Below are 16,006 nucleotides of genomic sequence, written 5' to 3' on the forward strand. Positions count from 1 at the left end.
TGCATTAATTAATGTATAACAAAGTGAGTGAGTGAGTGATTTGTAATTGAAATTTGCCTCCAAACCCTAAACCCATAGCATGACTTATGTCATACCATGAGGTTAAAATGATGAACCGTAAATTTATCTGTTTACCAGCTGTTTTGCAGAAGAAACATCTGTACAGGTATCACACTCATGTTAGATGTGGATTCTCAAAAATCTGAGGTAAGTGGTGGTGTTCCCACTAAAAGAGATCTGTAGATTACGTTCGATTAAAATGATGAATAATTATACGAATTAAAGTTATTTCAAAATGCTTTTGCTCTAGAGCAGCCCACAACAAAGTCTATATGATTGTACATCTAACATATCAAATAACCTTACTACTCAATATGTTCATGAATTTATTATAGCAACTTAATGAAGATCTGAGAACAAATAAACTTCAACTTGATGACAAAGGAGCTTTAATAGCATAGCACTGGAGGTTTGTACTCTGATAGTTGTAGGTTAACGACATTTAACCCTTTGCACCCCAAAATTAATTTTGGTATTCTCTGCATTCTTCTGTACTTTATTTACAGTATTGACAATCAGGACCTTCTTAATTTGGTGATTATTTCCTTTATTCTTATGCCTTCTATATCTTATTTAAATTAGAAACCAGTTACTCTATCTAAGGGGTTAAAGAGTTAAAACATAATATTTTATTGCTTTGTAAATAAAATCTTACAATGTTGATTATGTACACAAACTGTGGTTGAGAATGAAATTCCAGTTAAGAGAAAAGATGCAGCAGCATGGGATTAGTAGAGTGTTACTTGTTACCAGTTATATCATCCCTTTAATTTTGAGGTTTATCTTCAGAAAGTAAGGAATAATTAACAACATAAGTTGTGTTGATTCCTCTCTTTGAGCAGAGTACTTCTTCTGGAGAATTGCTGCCATCAGCTCATGAACTGTCACCAATGGAAGAGTTCTTTGTCATGCCTCAGTTGGAGAAACTGTAAGTTACTAGTTTGTTTGTTAAGGTCCCTATTCTTCCTTCATTTAAATTTAATGCATGAAGTTTGATTCTAATGTGATCACTATTTTGAATTCATGATTTGCAGACCACCATTGTCCCTCGTGTCGGTTTGGATGTTCTCCAGGCAGACTTTGGGCAGATGCTGGATCCTAAGGCTGTGGAGCAGAAGGTAAATGGTTTCAAAAAAGGGTTTAATTCCTTTGGTTTAGTCCACTGTGAATCAGAGCTCAATTGTTTATTCTGTTTTCTGTGTTTACTTTATACAGACAGTAAACATCACAAATCATACAAAGGGAAAAATCACGTGCATGTGGATGAAAGGTGAAAACTTGTACTTTTTACGTCATTAACAATTGTTGTTTGCCCATCTCTAGTTTGAGACCTATAATTTAAATTGTGAAGGTGTGGTCTGATCGTCCGGGTGAGTGTAGTCCTGAGAAGGACTGTTGTCGGTGGCAGTGACTGACGTTTCGACAACCTGTGCGGAAGTCATCATCAGAGTCAAGTGAATGACTGTTGTCAGTAGAATGTTTTTATTCCAGTTCGTGTGAAATGATCGGTTGGTTTTGCCGTGATGTTATTGGCTGTAAGACTCAAGTGACGTAAGTCGGTCGTGATTGGTCTGTTTCGGTCTGTCGGTAAAGTTAGGTTGTTCTTTTTCGGTCGTTTGTGATGTTTATGTCGTGAATGAGTCGTTTGTATGGGGCGGGTAGTTGTTGACATCTGTTTAGGGGAGTCTGTTCTAAGTTAGTAAACCAGCTTTCCAGAGTCAGTCGTTGAAAATAGTCAGTGCTGTAGGTTAGGCATTGCGCAGAGTCCCAGTCAATGTTGTGGTTGGTAAGTCGATAGTGTTCAGCAATGTGATTGCTGACATCAGCTTTCCTCGTCGCCCGTCTGTGTTCAGTCAGTCTAGTAAGCTGGTTTACTAACTTAGAACAGACTCCCCTAAACAGATGTCAACAACTACCCGCCCCATACAAACGACTCATTCACGACATAAACATCACAAACGACCGAAAAAGAACAACCTAACTTTACCGACAGACCGAAACAGACCAATCACGACCGACTTACGTCACTTGAGTCTTACAGCCAATAACATCACGGCAAAACCAACCGATCATTTCACACGAACTGGAATAAAAACATTCTACTGACAACAATCATTCACTTGACTCTGATGATGACTTCCGCACAGGTTGTCGAAACGTCAGTCACTGCCACCGACAACAGTCCTTCTCAGGACTACACTCACCCGGACGATCAGACTACACCTTCACATGTTACCCCCGGGTTCAAACCATTTACCGCATAATTTAAATTGCAAATAAATGTTACATTGTGATTTCTTCTTGTGTTATATTTTGCTCCTTTTTGTCTGATAGACACAACAAGGAATATTTTCTGTTTCCCCAGATGAAGCAGACATCCTCCCTCTAAAGACTGCATCATTCCGAGTGACATTTAGACCAGTAAGTTATTTGATACTGTCAGTAAACACTGTCTATGCTTCTTTCATTCACTTGGACTTGGTTCATTTTTGCCTTTACTGTCTGATTCTGTTTACAGTTCAATTTGTAATTCTAATTTTTTTTTTAATAGAATGCTGCTAATCAGGTTTTTAGTGCTGACCTGGAGTGTTATACATTTTATAAGGTGAGGGATTTATTTCCTGTGCTGGTGTACCTGTTAAGAAGCCTAAATTTTTTCCAAGCTCATAACAACCATTTATTTATTTGTCATGAAATCAAGGTTTCTGATTCAAATTGTTGATTTTGAGATAGCAAACTGCAGTTCTAGTTCAGTACCCATATAACTGATTTTCATTTGATAAATAGAACTTACTCCTTGTTTCCTTTGTACTTGCTTCAAACACTTCACACTTCAGCAATGGAAGTTATCACTCAGAATGAAGAAATGCATGTCCTTGCTATTACTTTTTATTGCAATTTTCCAGGGGATTATTCCCTTAAATACACACCCCCCTCCCTCCGCTTCTGTCGAGAAGGGGACACCCATGGTGTCACAATCAGAGGCTAGGAATTGTGGTAAAAAATCTTCTTCTTTGTCAGGCAATTAACTTGAGAGTTCTGATAGTGTCATTAAGATGTTTTTTGACGTTTAATTCTCTGCCTATCAGGTGAAGTATGCCCTTGATATTGAGTCACACCAATAGTTATTATAATATTATTTGTATTTTGGAACAGAGTATGAGAGATTATCGACTGGTTGAAGTGTCCTCCCTGGTGTCTTTCGCTCAGTGCTACAGGTTTGTGCTGAAATTAACTTTAATAAGTAATTTGAACTGAACTCTGTTTATGGTTAGATTCAACGATACAGGGCTTTAGTTCTGTTTTTGTTTCCATATTCTGTTAATAGCTTAAGTGTTTTGATGTTACATCTAGAATTTTCATTGATGAAACATCAATGAATCCAAGTTCCTTGTTTCACCGAAAAAAATTGATTGGATTTTATTTTTAGGACTCACATTTGCAATGCGGACTGAATCATTTATCCCCAGAAGTCAATGGGATGTACAACAGCTGGTAAGTGATAATTTAGCCATTCACACCAAAGCGAAAACAGACATTAAAGCTGTTTTTTCAAGCATGGTTTGATATGTTTTCCCCATTGAAGATTCTCAAACTGATTATTCAGGTCAACCTAATTTTAAGAAAACATTTTGCTTGTGTAAATGGGACAAATGCTTCACTACACTACCCTTGTTAGAATAATGCTGTTCCTAAACTAATGGATAGAAACAGTTTTAGTCCACCATAATGTATTACTAGGTGGTGCCAGTATGATTGTATTCTGTTAGTTGACAAAGCATATGATCAGTAACTTGTCCCTTTTTTGGAATGTTTAGGTCTTTCCAGCCACTACTGTGGATGGCATGTCCTACAGAACACTGCTGTTGACCAGCAATGGGCAGAATCCGATCCATTTTGCATTTGATGACAATCTGTTAAGGTAGTTACAAAACAAATTGTAAGATTTTATCTTTATTTTTCTACCTTGGGTCTGGAACAAGTATGGTTGAAACTAGAGGAGAAATAAGTTATAGCAGTCTGTAAGAAACCAATGGAAATGGGAACCTTAGCAAAAATTAAATTAAATAATAACTTCTTACCAATCAAGCATAAGGGCTGTACTGGGAAAGATTCACCTGAGGTTGTGACAGTACAGCCGAGCCCAGCAAAGTGTGTACAAAAATAACAGCGGGCCAATAATTCCTGGTGTGGCTTTAGAGCAAGTGAGGTTAGTCAGTAGTTTAGTGTGTGGCAATCATACCACACTGCTTATTTTGAATTTGCAGGCTTTTGCAAACAAAAATACATGGCTTATGACACAGCAATACATACAATCAAATGCAATTTTTGTCTAGCAAGTGACATTTATTTTGTAACATGTGATATATGAAACTTTGTACTGAGTACTTTACAACTTTGTTTGGGAAATAAGCCTTGTTGGATCAGCAGAGATTCCATCTCTAAAACTCAATAATCAGGTTGTAATCTTAGGACATTTTCGATTGAACCATTACTCTTTGATTTGAACCCATAATGGCATGGTTATCAATTATGAACAGCTCCTTGTTATATTTTGACTAAGATTTACCAATCCATTAGTTACTGCTTTGAAATCAATCTTAATTTAAGTATCTCTGTTGTTTTAATAAGAGTAAAAAGTTCATGTTAAGTGGAAAACCAGGTGATTTGTTATATCTGATTGTAAATTTTTGGGGTTTTACAGGGAACTGTTCATTTCAAACCAACCTGTTTAGGTACAGCATCAACAAGGCTGTTTGAGGTCAAGAACGCTTCCAGGATTGCACTGAGGTGTGTTCAATGTTCTCAACCTTCCTAAGTGTCAAACTAAGGCCACCTTCCCTTTCCCCATCAATTTAAATATATCATTTTTCCTAGAATGAGGAATCTAGTAATGTCAGTCCCTTTTATCATGAACCCCTGGCTCAGGAGATCTGGGCAACCGGCAACCACTCCCTGTGTACCTGACATAAAATAAATTATCCTTATACATCCTTATCCATAAGAATATTAATGATTACTGATATGTGACGATCAATTCAAAACTTCAATGTCCCCTCCCTCCCTACAGAATAACCATCATCTGAATGGAAGCGGAAGCGGTAGCGGGTTGAACCTTGCATGACTGGGGTGGGTGGGAAATTTGTAGAGATGTGTCCAGTCTCTCCAGCAGAATACAAGTGTTATATCCTTAAATATCAATGTATTTAAGGTAAATACTTCACTAGGTTTTATAGCTTGGCCAATGTGTAGAAAGCCATGGTCACTGTTTTTTTCTTGAGAAAAAAATGGGCACATTTGAACTCTTTTTTTTTTCCCTTCTCAGGAATTTGAAGAAACCAGTTATCAAAAGTTCAAATGTCAGGGGTTGGGGGGGGGGAAAGGGGCAGAGATGCTGAAGCTTTGAATTGATTGATGCAGTACTGTAATATAATGTAATTGTAATGTCAACAAACCTTATTTTACCCATCAGGTTTGCATGGAAAACCCTGGACCTCACTTAAAAAGTCTTAGCATTGATCCCTCTAAAGGAATCATTCTACCCAATGAAACTCAGGTGGGCATTTTAAGTGTACTGCAAATTTTTTTCTAAATTGTTAATTGTCGTTTAGGATCCCCTGTAAATTGTTACAGGATCTCTAGTAAAACAAAACATTTTTGATGGTATACTGGTCTTATATACACGTCAGTTATTCTCATAAATTATATCTTCAATCAGGTTTTACATATTTGATAGAATTAATTGTTACACTGTCATAAGCCCTGTGTTGTAAATAATTCCTTATTATCTTACATTATAGGCTCACACCATCAGCTTTAACTCTAGTAAAGAAGAAAAATAGGTGATTAAGACAAAACTCACTGTCAAAGGATTGCAGGCAGATGCCCAGCAACAGTAAGGATTGTCATTTTCCTATCACAAGTTAATTTAATTATAATGCAACCATTCATTTTTTAAGGTAATTATTTGTTGCATGTGAATCTATGTATTACCAACTGAAGGGACTCGATTGGATTGTTCTCTGTTTGCAATATTTGTGAACTGAATATTTCTCTGTATATTCTTCTTGTATCTGCACTTGTGTTTATTAATTCTTTTGACAACTGCTCACTGGTATGTGATCTTTATTTAAGATGTATTTTGTTCGTATTCTTTTATTTCAGGTATCATTTACTCCACAGAATCCTGGTTTATACTCAGTGGATTATCTGGAAGTTATAGCTCTTGGAGCTACCAATTGTTCAGTTATAAAATGCACTGGAATAGGTAAAGGTAGTGATATGTTTGTGCTTTTATAGGCTCTAACAGCTCATAAACTCAGAAGACTAGTATAAAATGATTAAATAAATTATATATTCAGAGAAATGTCATCATTTGATGTTTATCATAAGGATGTGTTTAATTTATTTTAGGGTGACTTGAAAGGCTTTATAAGGTAGTCCATGCATAGAAAAAAGTTGAGATGGCAAAAATTACATTTGCCTAAAAGTAATGGAGTCTCTAATTGGCCACAGAATTGTTTATAATGGGGTTGAGGTTCTGAGAGCCCAGTGTCATAGACCTGAGTACCCCTCCACTCTTTCTTCAGTCAACAGTAATCTCACATCAATCATGGACATTGTGAACGGCACTTGCTCTCTAATCAAGGAAGTTCCTGTTGAAAAATGTTCAAGTTTTTCTTAATTTCAATCTGTTCTTTAGGGCCTGAAGTTGGTCTTGACTCTGACTATCTTGATATGGGAGTTGTAGAATCTAGCAAGTTTTCAGCTAAAAGTTTCAAGGTTGTTAACAATTCAGATGTTCCTGCAGCTTTTCAGGTCAAACACTTCTGGATTTACTCTCTTTATTTAACAATTATTCATGAAAGGTAAATAAATGTTTTGGTGTAATTGTTCAGTTACTTCCAAAAGAAATTGGTTATCTCCTTCAGGAACATTACTTCATTTTCCCTTGGTGCAAGGTCAGCTCCTTTGAGCACTAAATCATGTTTAACTTGGTGTTTTCTATGATATCTGGGAGATTAACAAGTTCCATGATAAGGGAATGACATCACCATAAGACTAGTACTAGAGAAAAAAGATCAAGTCCAATTTGATAATTAGTTAATTATGAGCAAAAATAACCAAAAAAATATTCACTGAGTCCCTGTTGCCTTTGAAATCTTTTGAAAATCTGGTAATCTATCTGGTGCTTATTATGTAAGCATAATTGCTATGGATAAAGGTCACTTATCTTAAGAAATTCCCATGTTTACAAAGTTTAACAGATGCTTCCACCTTCAGAATGCAAAAAAAATCAGCTCATGTCTTTTGTTAGATGGTTTTTCCCTCCAACCTGTTTTTCCCCTCTGGCTAAGTCCATTGGAGGGAGATCGCTATAGGGCTACTTATAATTATAATTTACAGCTAAACTACAGGTCTCGTTTTCCGATTGGTGTCATATTCTTCAGAATGGCAGTGTTATGGAAAAGAAATTGTTTTAGATAATAACTTGATATCAACAGATAAACCTTTAGCTTAAACACTTAATTGTTTGTTCTTATGTAATAATTTTTGCTTTTGTTAGTTCATGATTGATTGTAGTCAAAGTGTCTTCAAGCTGGAATCAACTTGTGGTCTGTTACCTGGCAAGGGTTCCCAGGGCATAATTGTACGCTTTTCTCCAACAAATCCAATTACTACAGGAGACTAACTTGTCTTGCGCAAAACCAGGTCAGTGTTAGTATTAAACTGGTAATATTTTCTGGTAGTTTAAACTGTAATCTTCCTAAAAAAAATTTGTATTCATCTGATTTTTTCAGGATCCATTGTTTGTTGATTTGTTTGGGACTTGTCATACAGAACAAGTGAAACCAGGTACATTCAATGTCAATGTTGATAATCCACTCCATCTTTAATACCCATGGTGAGTAACCAACTAAGACAGAATTTTTCCCTACAATATCAATACTATCAAGCAGAAAAGCAGGGGAATGTTAGTTGATCCACAACTAAATTATCAGTAGTAACATAATAAGAACTGTGTGGCAGGCAGTAAAGAGAATTACTAAAACTAGATATTGGAAATGGAATGGTTAATGTTTGAACAATTGCAATTGACTTTGAATTAATTCAAATGAGCATGAAACTCAGTCTTACATTTCTCCATCATATTTACTTTATGATAACAAGTAGGTTTCTGGATGGAGGTACTAGACAATTACCATAATATGTAACATGAAAAAATCAAATGCTCCTTAGAGCAACCTCATGGTATGAATTTTTGGTGCCCTTGACGTAACCTGCGATCTGGCTTTCTTTGGAAAGTTTTTTTGATTGTGGGCAACACGTGCTGGCCCAATTATTGTGTTTGTACTTTGTAAGCGTTTTGATGGAGAAAAATTGTCGTAAATTGTGAATGTGTGAAGAATTAGTTAAGATACCAGCAGCTAGAAGATAAAATCAACAAAGTTTGGTGTTAACCAATTTGCAGTAAGCTTAAGCTCACTTCATATTTGCAGTGTTTAGGTCTTCACGCACAAAATTTACAAGGAAATATGCAGCAGCAAGAGGGGAGAATTAACCTTCAGATCTTGAGAGTTAAAGTTTTTAAGATATTTAGGCTTCGATTTTGTTCAGAAGAGTTCATACACGATTTACTCAGTTGATAAAATAAAATAAAAGACAATTCTGTGTTTCAAAAGATTTGTACATTGTATAGGTGGAAGAACAATAGGACACGTAGTCCCCTACTAGGTTCATCCACCTAAACCCAACCCACCCATCCCACCCCGGGGAAGGACATCCATCACACAGTAATCTCGTGCATCTCCTACCCCTCCTGCGGGAGATGGGACCTCCATTAATTTTATTTGTCCCTATCTGAGAAGACTAGAATATCTAACCACTTCTTGATGTTATAGAAGGGAAGCATAATTCTTCTCAATTATTTTAAGACCTTGAGTGTTGGTCCGGCCGTGGCTTGAACCCTCGACCTCCCACACAACTGTCCAGCGCTCTATCCATTGAGCTAACTGGGAGGCGGTCAGTGTAAGTGGCACCAAGCTTTTGTAACCATCCGGTCAGTCTTAAAAGATCGATATGATGATGATTTGTTGACAGAAATATTGATAATGGCTCTATCTTTTTTCTTTAAGGAAGCCGGGGAGTTTACAGTGAAATTACATGATGTACTTGAAGCCCACAAAGCAGTCATGAATTATAAGTTGTCAATGGATGAAGAAAAAAATTCAATTTCTAGGTTATGCACTCCTTATAGCACGTTTTTGTTACATTGCAATGCTGTGGACTTTGCTGATGTCCTTCACAGAGTCAAAATATGTTTAATCACAAAGACATGGTTCAAATTTCGCAACAGTGTTTTGTCACTGGAAAGCCAAAGACACAGCTAGAGGTGAGAAATTAAAGAGCTGTCTAGAGGTTACAAACATTAAAAGGTCAACATCAAGGTTTTAAGTTTATCAACACGCTAAGTCGGGAAATTCAATACTCTGAAAGCATCAGCTTGTTTATCAAAGGCTTTAAAAAATTCTTCTTTGAATTTTTAGTTTATAAATATATTCTTTGTTAAGCTATATACACACCTTTTCTTTTTTTTTTTTTTCTTTCTTTTTCTTTTTAACTTAATCTAAATTTTCATTCAGCACCTTTGATTTGTATGGTTTATCCTCTAGTTAAATAAGGAAGCCTATACTTAGTAAGCCCCCATGCAGCTTCTAATCAGCTTCCTTGTTGTTACCTAGCTCTTCAGTTCCTTTGATTTTGAAGTTAATTTAGTTAGAATAGTTCATTTTATCTTTGATGTATCATAAATTTTGTATTCGGTTAATTTTTTTATTGGTAATGGCAAACTAAAATGAATGAATGAACGAATGAACAATGATAATCATTAATTATAATAGAAAACATATTTATGAAATGCTTTCGGTATGAAATAATCCCTAACCCTTTAATTTGACCCTTACATGTGATTACCATCTAATTTCTCCTTACAGTATCACCCTGAATCACACGTTAAGGTCATGAGAATAGAGGAAATGATCACCATCTTTATTGTTAAAAAAATTCTCCTTGTAAGCACCTTAGGAAATGTATAGAGAACAGTATGGAGAATATGCAGGTGTAAAGGATTAGTAGTGGTGACTTTTGTTAGTATAGACACTGACTAAAGTTGTCCTTCAGTCATGTAATTTAGCTAATTAAAAGTGGTACTGTAAACTTCAAGAATGAAATGGTTAATTCATTAATTTGTTAATTCAAACATTGCATGAAACATTTCTTCCAGCAACAAATTCTTCAGCTGATGGTTGGAAACAGAACAGTGCTCTGCTCCACAGAGAGAGAAGGTAGGTCACCCTTAAAATCAATTGAGTTTCATCATATCACGAACTTTACAGCACAAGTATTAACTATTGTCTAAACTTGCAACTTTTTTTACATTGCTCCTTTTCACATATCTTTCTAATTCTTCTGTGAACACAGATGGTCAATACTCACTATCTGAGAAAACAGTTGATACGTTCCTGGAGCAACATGTGCCAGTAGATGTGCTTGATGACCTGGTACTAAAACAATCTCCAGAGCACAGGAACCCCAATCCTCCTCTTTCTTATTCATTTTCACAAAAATCGTTCACGCAGGTAATTTTAAACATCGAGAAACTAGCTCTGAAATTCAGAGAATCCCTTCACTGGCTTCAGAAAATTCATATTTGTTTGGTCCTTTGCATCAATGGGAATGGTCTAGTAGAGTGGTTTTGAGGTTGAAATAAGTGGGGAAAAAGAGGTAAGAGAGATTAAAAGAGTCGCTGTCAGGCTCTGCAGCTTCTCTTGTGGCTATGTTGCCCAATCATGGAGTGGCATTGGTGTCCACAGAAGCTGCAGGGGTGGGAGTGGCCAGTGGGTGTGTAAGTTTGGGTCGTTTTCAGCATTGGCAAAATATAAGTTATGAACTACTAAGTGAGTATAATTTAACCTCTAGCATATAAAATGTGGATAATTCAATGAAAAAATGAAATCACTATAATTAATTACCAATTGTTGGAATGCCATGGTCTCAATTTTGGCCACTGTGAAAATTATGTTAATCACTGTGTATTGTCTGCTAATGAGGAAAGTTTTCTGAGAAAACTTAGTAAAATGCTTCTGTGTTTTTTAACCATGATTAAAACAGAGATTTGTGTTAAATGATCAAAGAAACTGGTGTTATCAGGGAAATCTTCATCCCCCTGGGTAATCTAGTATTTTAAAAAAAGAAAAACAGGAGTAAAGGAACATATATGTTAGATAAATAAATCAACAGATCACTTGTTAAGTCAAGACCATGCCTAACTTACCCTGTGAGCAGAGCCTTTTCTACTTTTCTTCTTCTTTTCTTCTTTTTAATCGATTCGAGGACAGGTTAAAAAGGCTCTGCTCGCAGGGTAAGTTAGGCATGGTCTTGACTTAACAAGTGATCTGTTGATTTGTTAATCTTGTACATGTTGTTTTGAAAACAGGATCAATTAATTGCTGAAAGTTTATCGAGTTACCTCAGGCTTCTAGTGAATTAGAGAGATGAACTAGCTTTGTCTCAGGCCATCCATATCCCTCGCAGGGACTTGGCTCATAAACAATTTACAGTATTGAGGAAAGTTGCAGGGGGAAAAAAAGATGCCTATGTTTCAGGTACCACTCAATTTCAGGTGTTTCATTAAGGACTGGGCACTGAGCAAATTGACTGGTTTTAAGGAAGTTTTTGCCCACCTGATTTGACCATATAGAGGAAAGTTTATCTTATAAAGAAGTTAAGTCCAAAGAGTTTTGCCTGCCTGTGAAAACCAGTTGCCCCCTTGCTAAAAACTTAGATGAAACCTCTGCAATTTTTTTTACAGTGAATATTATCATGAAAATTCTGCAATTATGAACTGCTATCAGCAAATGACAGTTATCAAAAAAGTTGCTGTGAAGACCACACATGCGTAAAATATTTCTGGCTAAGCCACTTTTAAATAGACACATAAGTTAAATGGGGTGTGGGCTATACATTAGCAAAGTGTTTTCAAAGAGTGTAATCAATCACTATTAGACTAAGAGTGTTGCAATTGTAAGAGTCAAAATTTTCAATTCATTTGGAAAATTATCCCTTGGTGTTTGAGAAGCAATTCTGGCGTGTTGAAAGAGTCTGGAGGGTGAAACAAGAGGTGGCAGCTCAGTTATTTTTCAAGCATTTAAATCATGATGTTGATATTCTTGCATGCATGTATATCATTGCATTCATCATCATCAGTTTATGTCATCATTGAGGACAGGTAACAAAGCAAAAGCTGTAATCTTTCAATCCATATTACTGGAGTTCTTAGATACTTCCTAAACCAATTTCCTCATTCCAAGAAGTTGCTGTGACAATGTATACCTCCTATCTGTGGCTGATCCTGCCTTGCTTCTCAATAGATTGGCTCCTTGATAAACAACTGTGAGATAGGATTGAGCTGTATTCTAAAATGTATATAGTCTGATCCAGTGGTGAAAAAACAATTTTTTTTCTCATCATTATCCTTAGCAGTTGGAGGATAATATTACACAGTTTTCTCTAGTTTTCTTTCCTTCCCATGCCAACAGACAGCTGTCTCGTTTATTCTGACAATACGATTGGGTGGAAAGAGTTATGCACCAATTGATGACAACCCACTTCTTCCATTAACTAAGGTATATATCAGTATATCAAAATTTATTATTCCCTTTAGTGTACCAAATAGAATTTTTATAAATATATTTCAGCTGTTAGTAGGTGTCAGGTCATTTTACCACAAGAGAGAATCTTTACTAAGCCAAAGAGTTCTTTGCAGCCCAGTTGGTGTAGACTTTTCTGTCCCATACTCATGGCTAATGTTTAATAACTTCCTTCATCTGTGGTTTTCAACAATTTTTTTTTTACAGGGTCTTGGAGAGTTTGTGACCTTTTTCCAAAAGTTACAAACTGTCTGTGAAGAAACAGCAGATGCAAAGTAAGATAGCTGTAGATACATATTGTACACTATTTTAATTTAAGAACATGATCATTTCTGCAAAGGAAGGTTTTAAAACCAAGATCAATTTTTTTTCTTCCACCAAACTCTCAGTGATAAAAATTAGAAAACTGTTGCATCTAGATTCTGAGGCGGACCCAGGGGTGGTTTGGGTGGTTCAGTCCAACCCCCTAAATTGTCCCTCAAAATGCTGGAAATCATGTTTCCGAAGACCTAATTTTCAAAATCTCCTGGGGGAGCATGCCCTTGGAGAATCAACGAACCGGCCCCTTGACTAAATCTTGGATGCATCCCAGTCAGATTAAGGTTGTTTTACAAGCTAATCATGGGAAAAATCCTATTATTTTGTTGAGCACCTTTCATTGGATGGGGTACTTCCGAAAGAAAAGCATGCACAAAGGAGTCTAACCAGTTAAAAGGATTGTCACAGTACTGCAGTAAAAAAATTAAATACAGTTAATTGACTGAGTGGTGAGACTGTCCAAAGTGATTGGCATGTTTGGATAAACCCTGTGAAAATAAGTTGTCTGCTTATCTTTCAGAACTGCTGTCTTAAGAATCATGAACATGCTCAAAGTGAGCATTATTAAATCCAAAGAAAAGGTTTTTACAAATGAAAGTATTGCCAAAACTGTGGAATCTCTGAAAGAAAAGGTGGAACAACTAAGTCATCCATGGCAGGAATGAATGTGTATTTCCTGATTCAGGCTGTATTAGATGAGCATGACTAGAAAAGTTGTCTCCAAGAATATGAAACAAGGGACTTGAGGTGTGCTCTGATGACACCAGAAATACCTCGTGGAAAATCAAAATTACGATCTACACTTAGTCAGTTCAGGTAAGGTGGAACAGTATTGAAAAACTCTGGGACTTTTAGACATGGCATGGCAAGCTCTAAGCTAGCTTAGTAGTAGACCAGCTGGCACTGGTGCAGATGTTGTCACTCTCTCCTCTTCCTAGCAAGAAATTTTCCTGGCACCAAGTGGAGAGACAATTTGTCTCCACTTTAACAGAATAAATCAGTAGGTAGTAATTTCTGCATCAAGAAAACCTTGGCAAGTTGTATGCAGCCCCAGTTTTGCCTGTGAGGTACAATTCTAAGTAAATTTTTATTGTCCTAAGAGAAGTTTTAAGTGACATGATTAATTTTTTCTTGCTAGAACACCTGATTCGGAGTCTTCAGAAGGAGCTGTCACACCACACAAGGATCAGCCACCAAAACACAAACCTGAAAAGGTAAGATACTAGTAAACCGTCCAGTGAATTTAATCAAGGTGAAATCTAAGTAAAGACACTTTTTATTTTATTATTTTGTTCAAAGAGGGTTATCTTAATTAATGCACCAGCAAATTATATGTTATGTTTCCTCAAGGTGCATCTTAGAAAAGCTTATATTAATTTTTTCCTTTTTCTTGTAGACACCATTTGAAAGCTATAGAAAAGTGTGTGGCGATATGAGCTGGGCCAAACCTGCCTTCAACATTCTGATAGGACTAAGTTCAGCTAACAAAAGAGACCTGATGAGTGCTGCCATAAGCAATGATACTTTAACATCTCGTAAGGAATGTGGCAATAAATCTTACGTTGAGGATACATCCAAATGTCACACCAAGGAAAGAACTTTAACAGAAACTATGTATGACAAAGAGAACATCTCAACTGGCAACAAAACCATTAAATATGTAGCAAAACCACCACCCAAACGCATGCTCCTTCAGAAGGACATCACCGTGCAAAAGAGCACAAAATGCAAAACTAGTGGAAAAACATTGTCCAAACGAAAAAAGATTCCATTACTTCAAGGGCAAAAACAGCTCACCAATTTTTTTTTAGGTGATACGTATTACTGACAATTACATCACAACATTTGATTCATTTTCATGCATTTTTTTATTTTTACATCACTATGCCAAGAGCATCATGATTGAATTTTAACACATACCAGATAGCACTGATTTGTATAACTTGGGACCATTGTCACCCCTAGAGAATTATTATTACTTTAACTACCAGTCAGAGATATCATTGCAGAACTATTTATTATTTTTATATGATTAATCTTTGGCCAAAGCCAAGCAGAACAGAATTATTCTCTATAAAAACAAAATTATTTTCAAGTACAAAATTAAATGGTTGTTATTTTAACCCTTTAATTCTTACGAGTAACTGGGAGAGAATTTCTCCTTACAATATCAAATAAATACAGTATCAAGAAGTGATGAGAATAAAGGAAAATATCAGTTGGGGGATAAATAGTTGATCCAACACTGAATTCTCCAAACTGACATCATCAGGATCTATGCAGAGGAAAGTAGAGAGAATTACTAGTTTAAAGGAATCTTGGGAAATAAAGGGTTAAGGGTGCATTATGTATTAATTTTACATCTAGAAAAAAATCCCTGCTGGTGCAAACTTTTTGTGGTGTGATTAAAATATTTATTTTTTACTTCAGATCGCAAAACATTAAGTTTCACAGTGGCGAACACAAAGCTTTACACAACTAAATGGGCCCATTATAGCTGCCACTTTTTTGTCAAACTTAAGCATATAAAAAGCATCAACACAATTCTAAAGGCAAACATACATGTATATCTGTTTATATAAACTATCTAAAAGACATCTTCATGAAAACCATCTTTTTCATTGCGTTAAGAATCTCATGATCATTTATCGTGCATATCATTGTCCTCTCTGTTGTATATTGCACCTTGATCTCCTACTTTCAGTTGAGAACTGGGAACTCAAATAAGATTAAATATAAACACACTTTCCTTGGTGGGTAAAAATGTCAGCAACAGAGCTCAATGCATCGGATCCTCTACAGGAAAACTTTACAGAAGTACAAAGAGAGAAAGAAATCTGTTAAGCACACAGCTAGAGAAAAAATTTGCAGAGAAAACTCTCTTTTGGGAAACCTCCATTCCAGGGCAAACAAATATT

General features: G+C 36.0%; 1 protein-coding gene and 1 pseudogene across 2 annotated transcripts in view; both read left to right on the forward strand.

The window, feature by feature from the left end:
• LOC148729706 (serine/threonine-protein kinase Nek11-like) overlaps positions 1–1,145 on the forward strand; it is a 7,248-nt gene extending 6,103 nt beyond the window's left edge. Inside the window, exons 7-10 of one of the 2 annotated variants that reach the window (XM_088725585.1) lie at positions 1–207; positions 396–469; positions 903–988; positions 1,095–1,145. The exon at positions 1–207 is cut by the window's left edge and continues 2,687 nt beyond it. The gene's annotated coding sequence lies outside the window, so the exon portion shown is untranslated. Of the gene's footprint in view, positions 208–395; positions 470–902; positions 989–1,094 lie in introns of those variants that run through there. The other variant, XM_088725586.1, reaches the window with a different exon arrangement.
• Positions 1,146–1,967: 822 nt separating this feature from the next.
• LOC148729707 (uncharacterized) lies at positions 1,968–15,517 on the forward strand (annotated as a pseudogene).
• The last annotated feature ends 489 nt before the right edge of the window (positions 15,518–16,006 follow it).

The sequence above is a fragment of the Stylophora pistillata genome, chromosome 6 (assembly GCF_964205215.1).
Source record: "Stylophora pistillata chromosome 6, jaStyPist1.2, whole genome shotgun sequence".
Taxonomy (NCBI): domain Eukaryota; kingdom Metazoa; phylum Cnidaria; class Anthozoa; order Scleractinia; family Pocilloporidae; genus Stylophora; species Stylophora pistillata.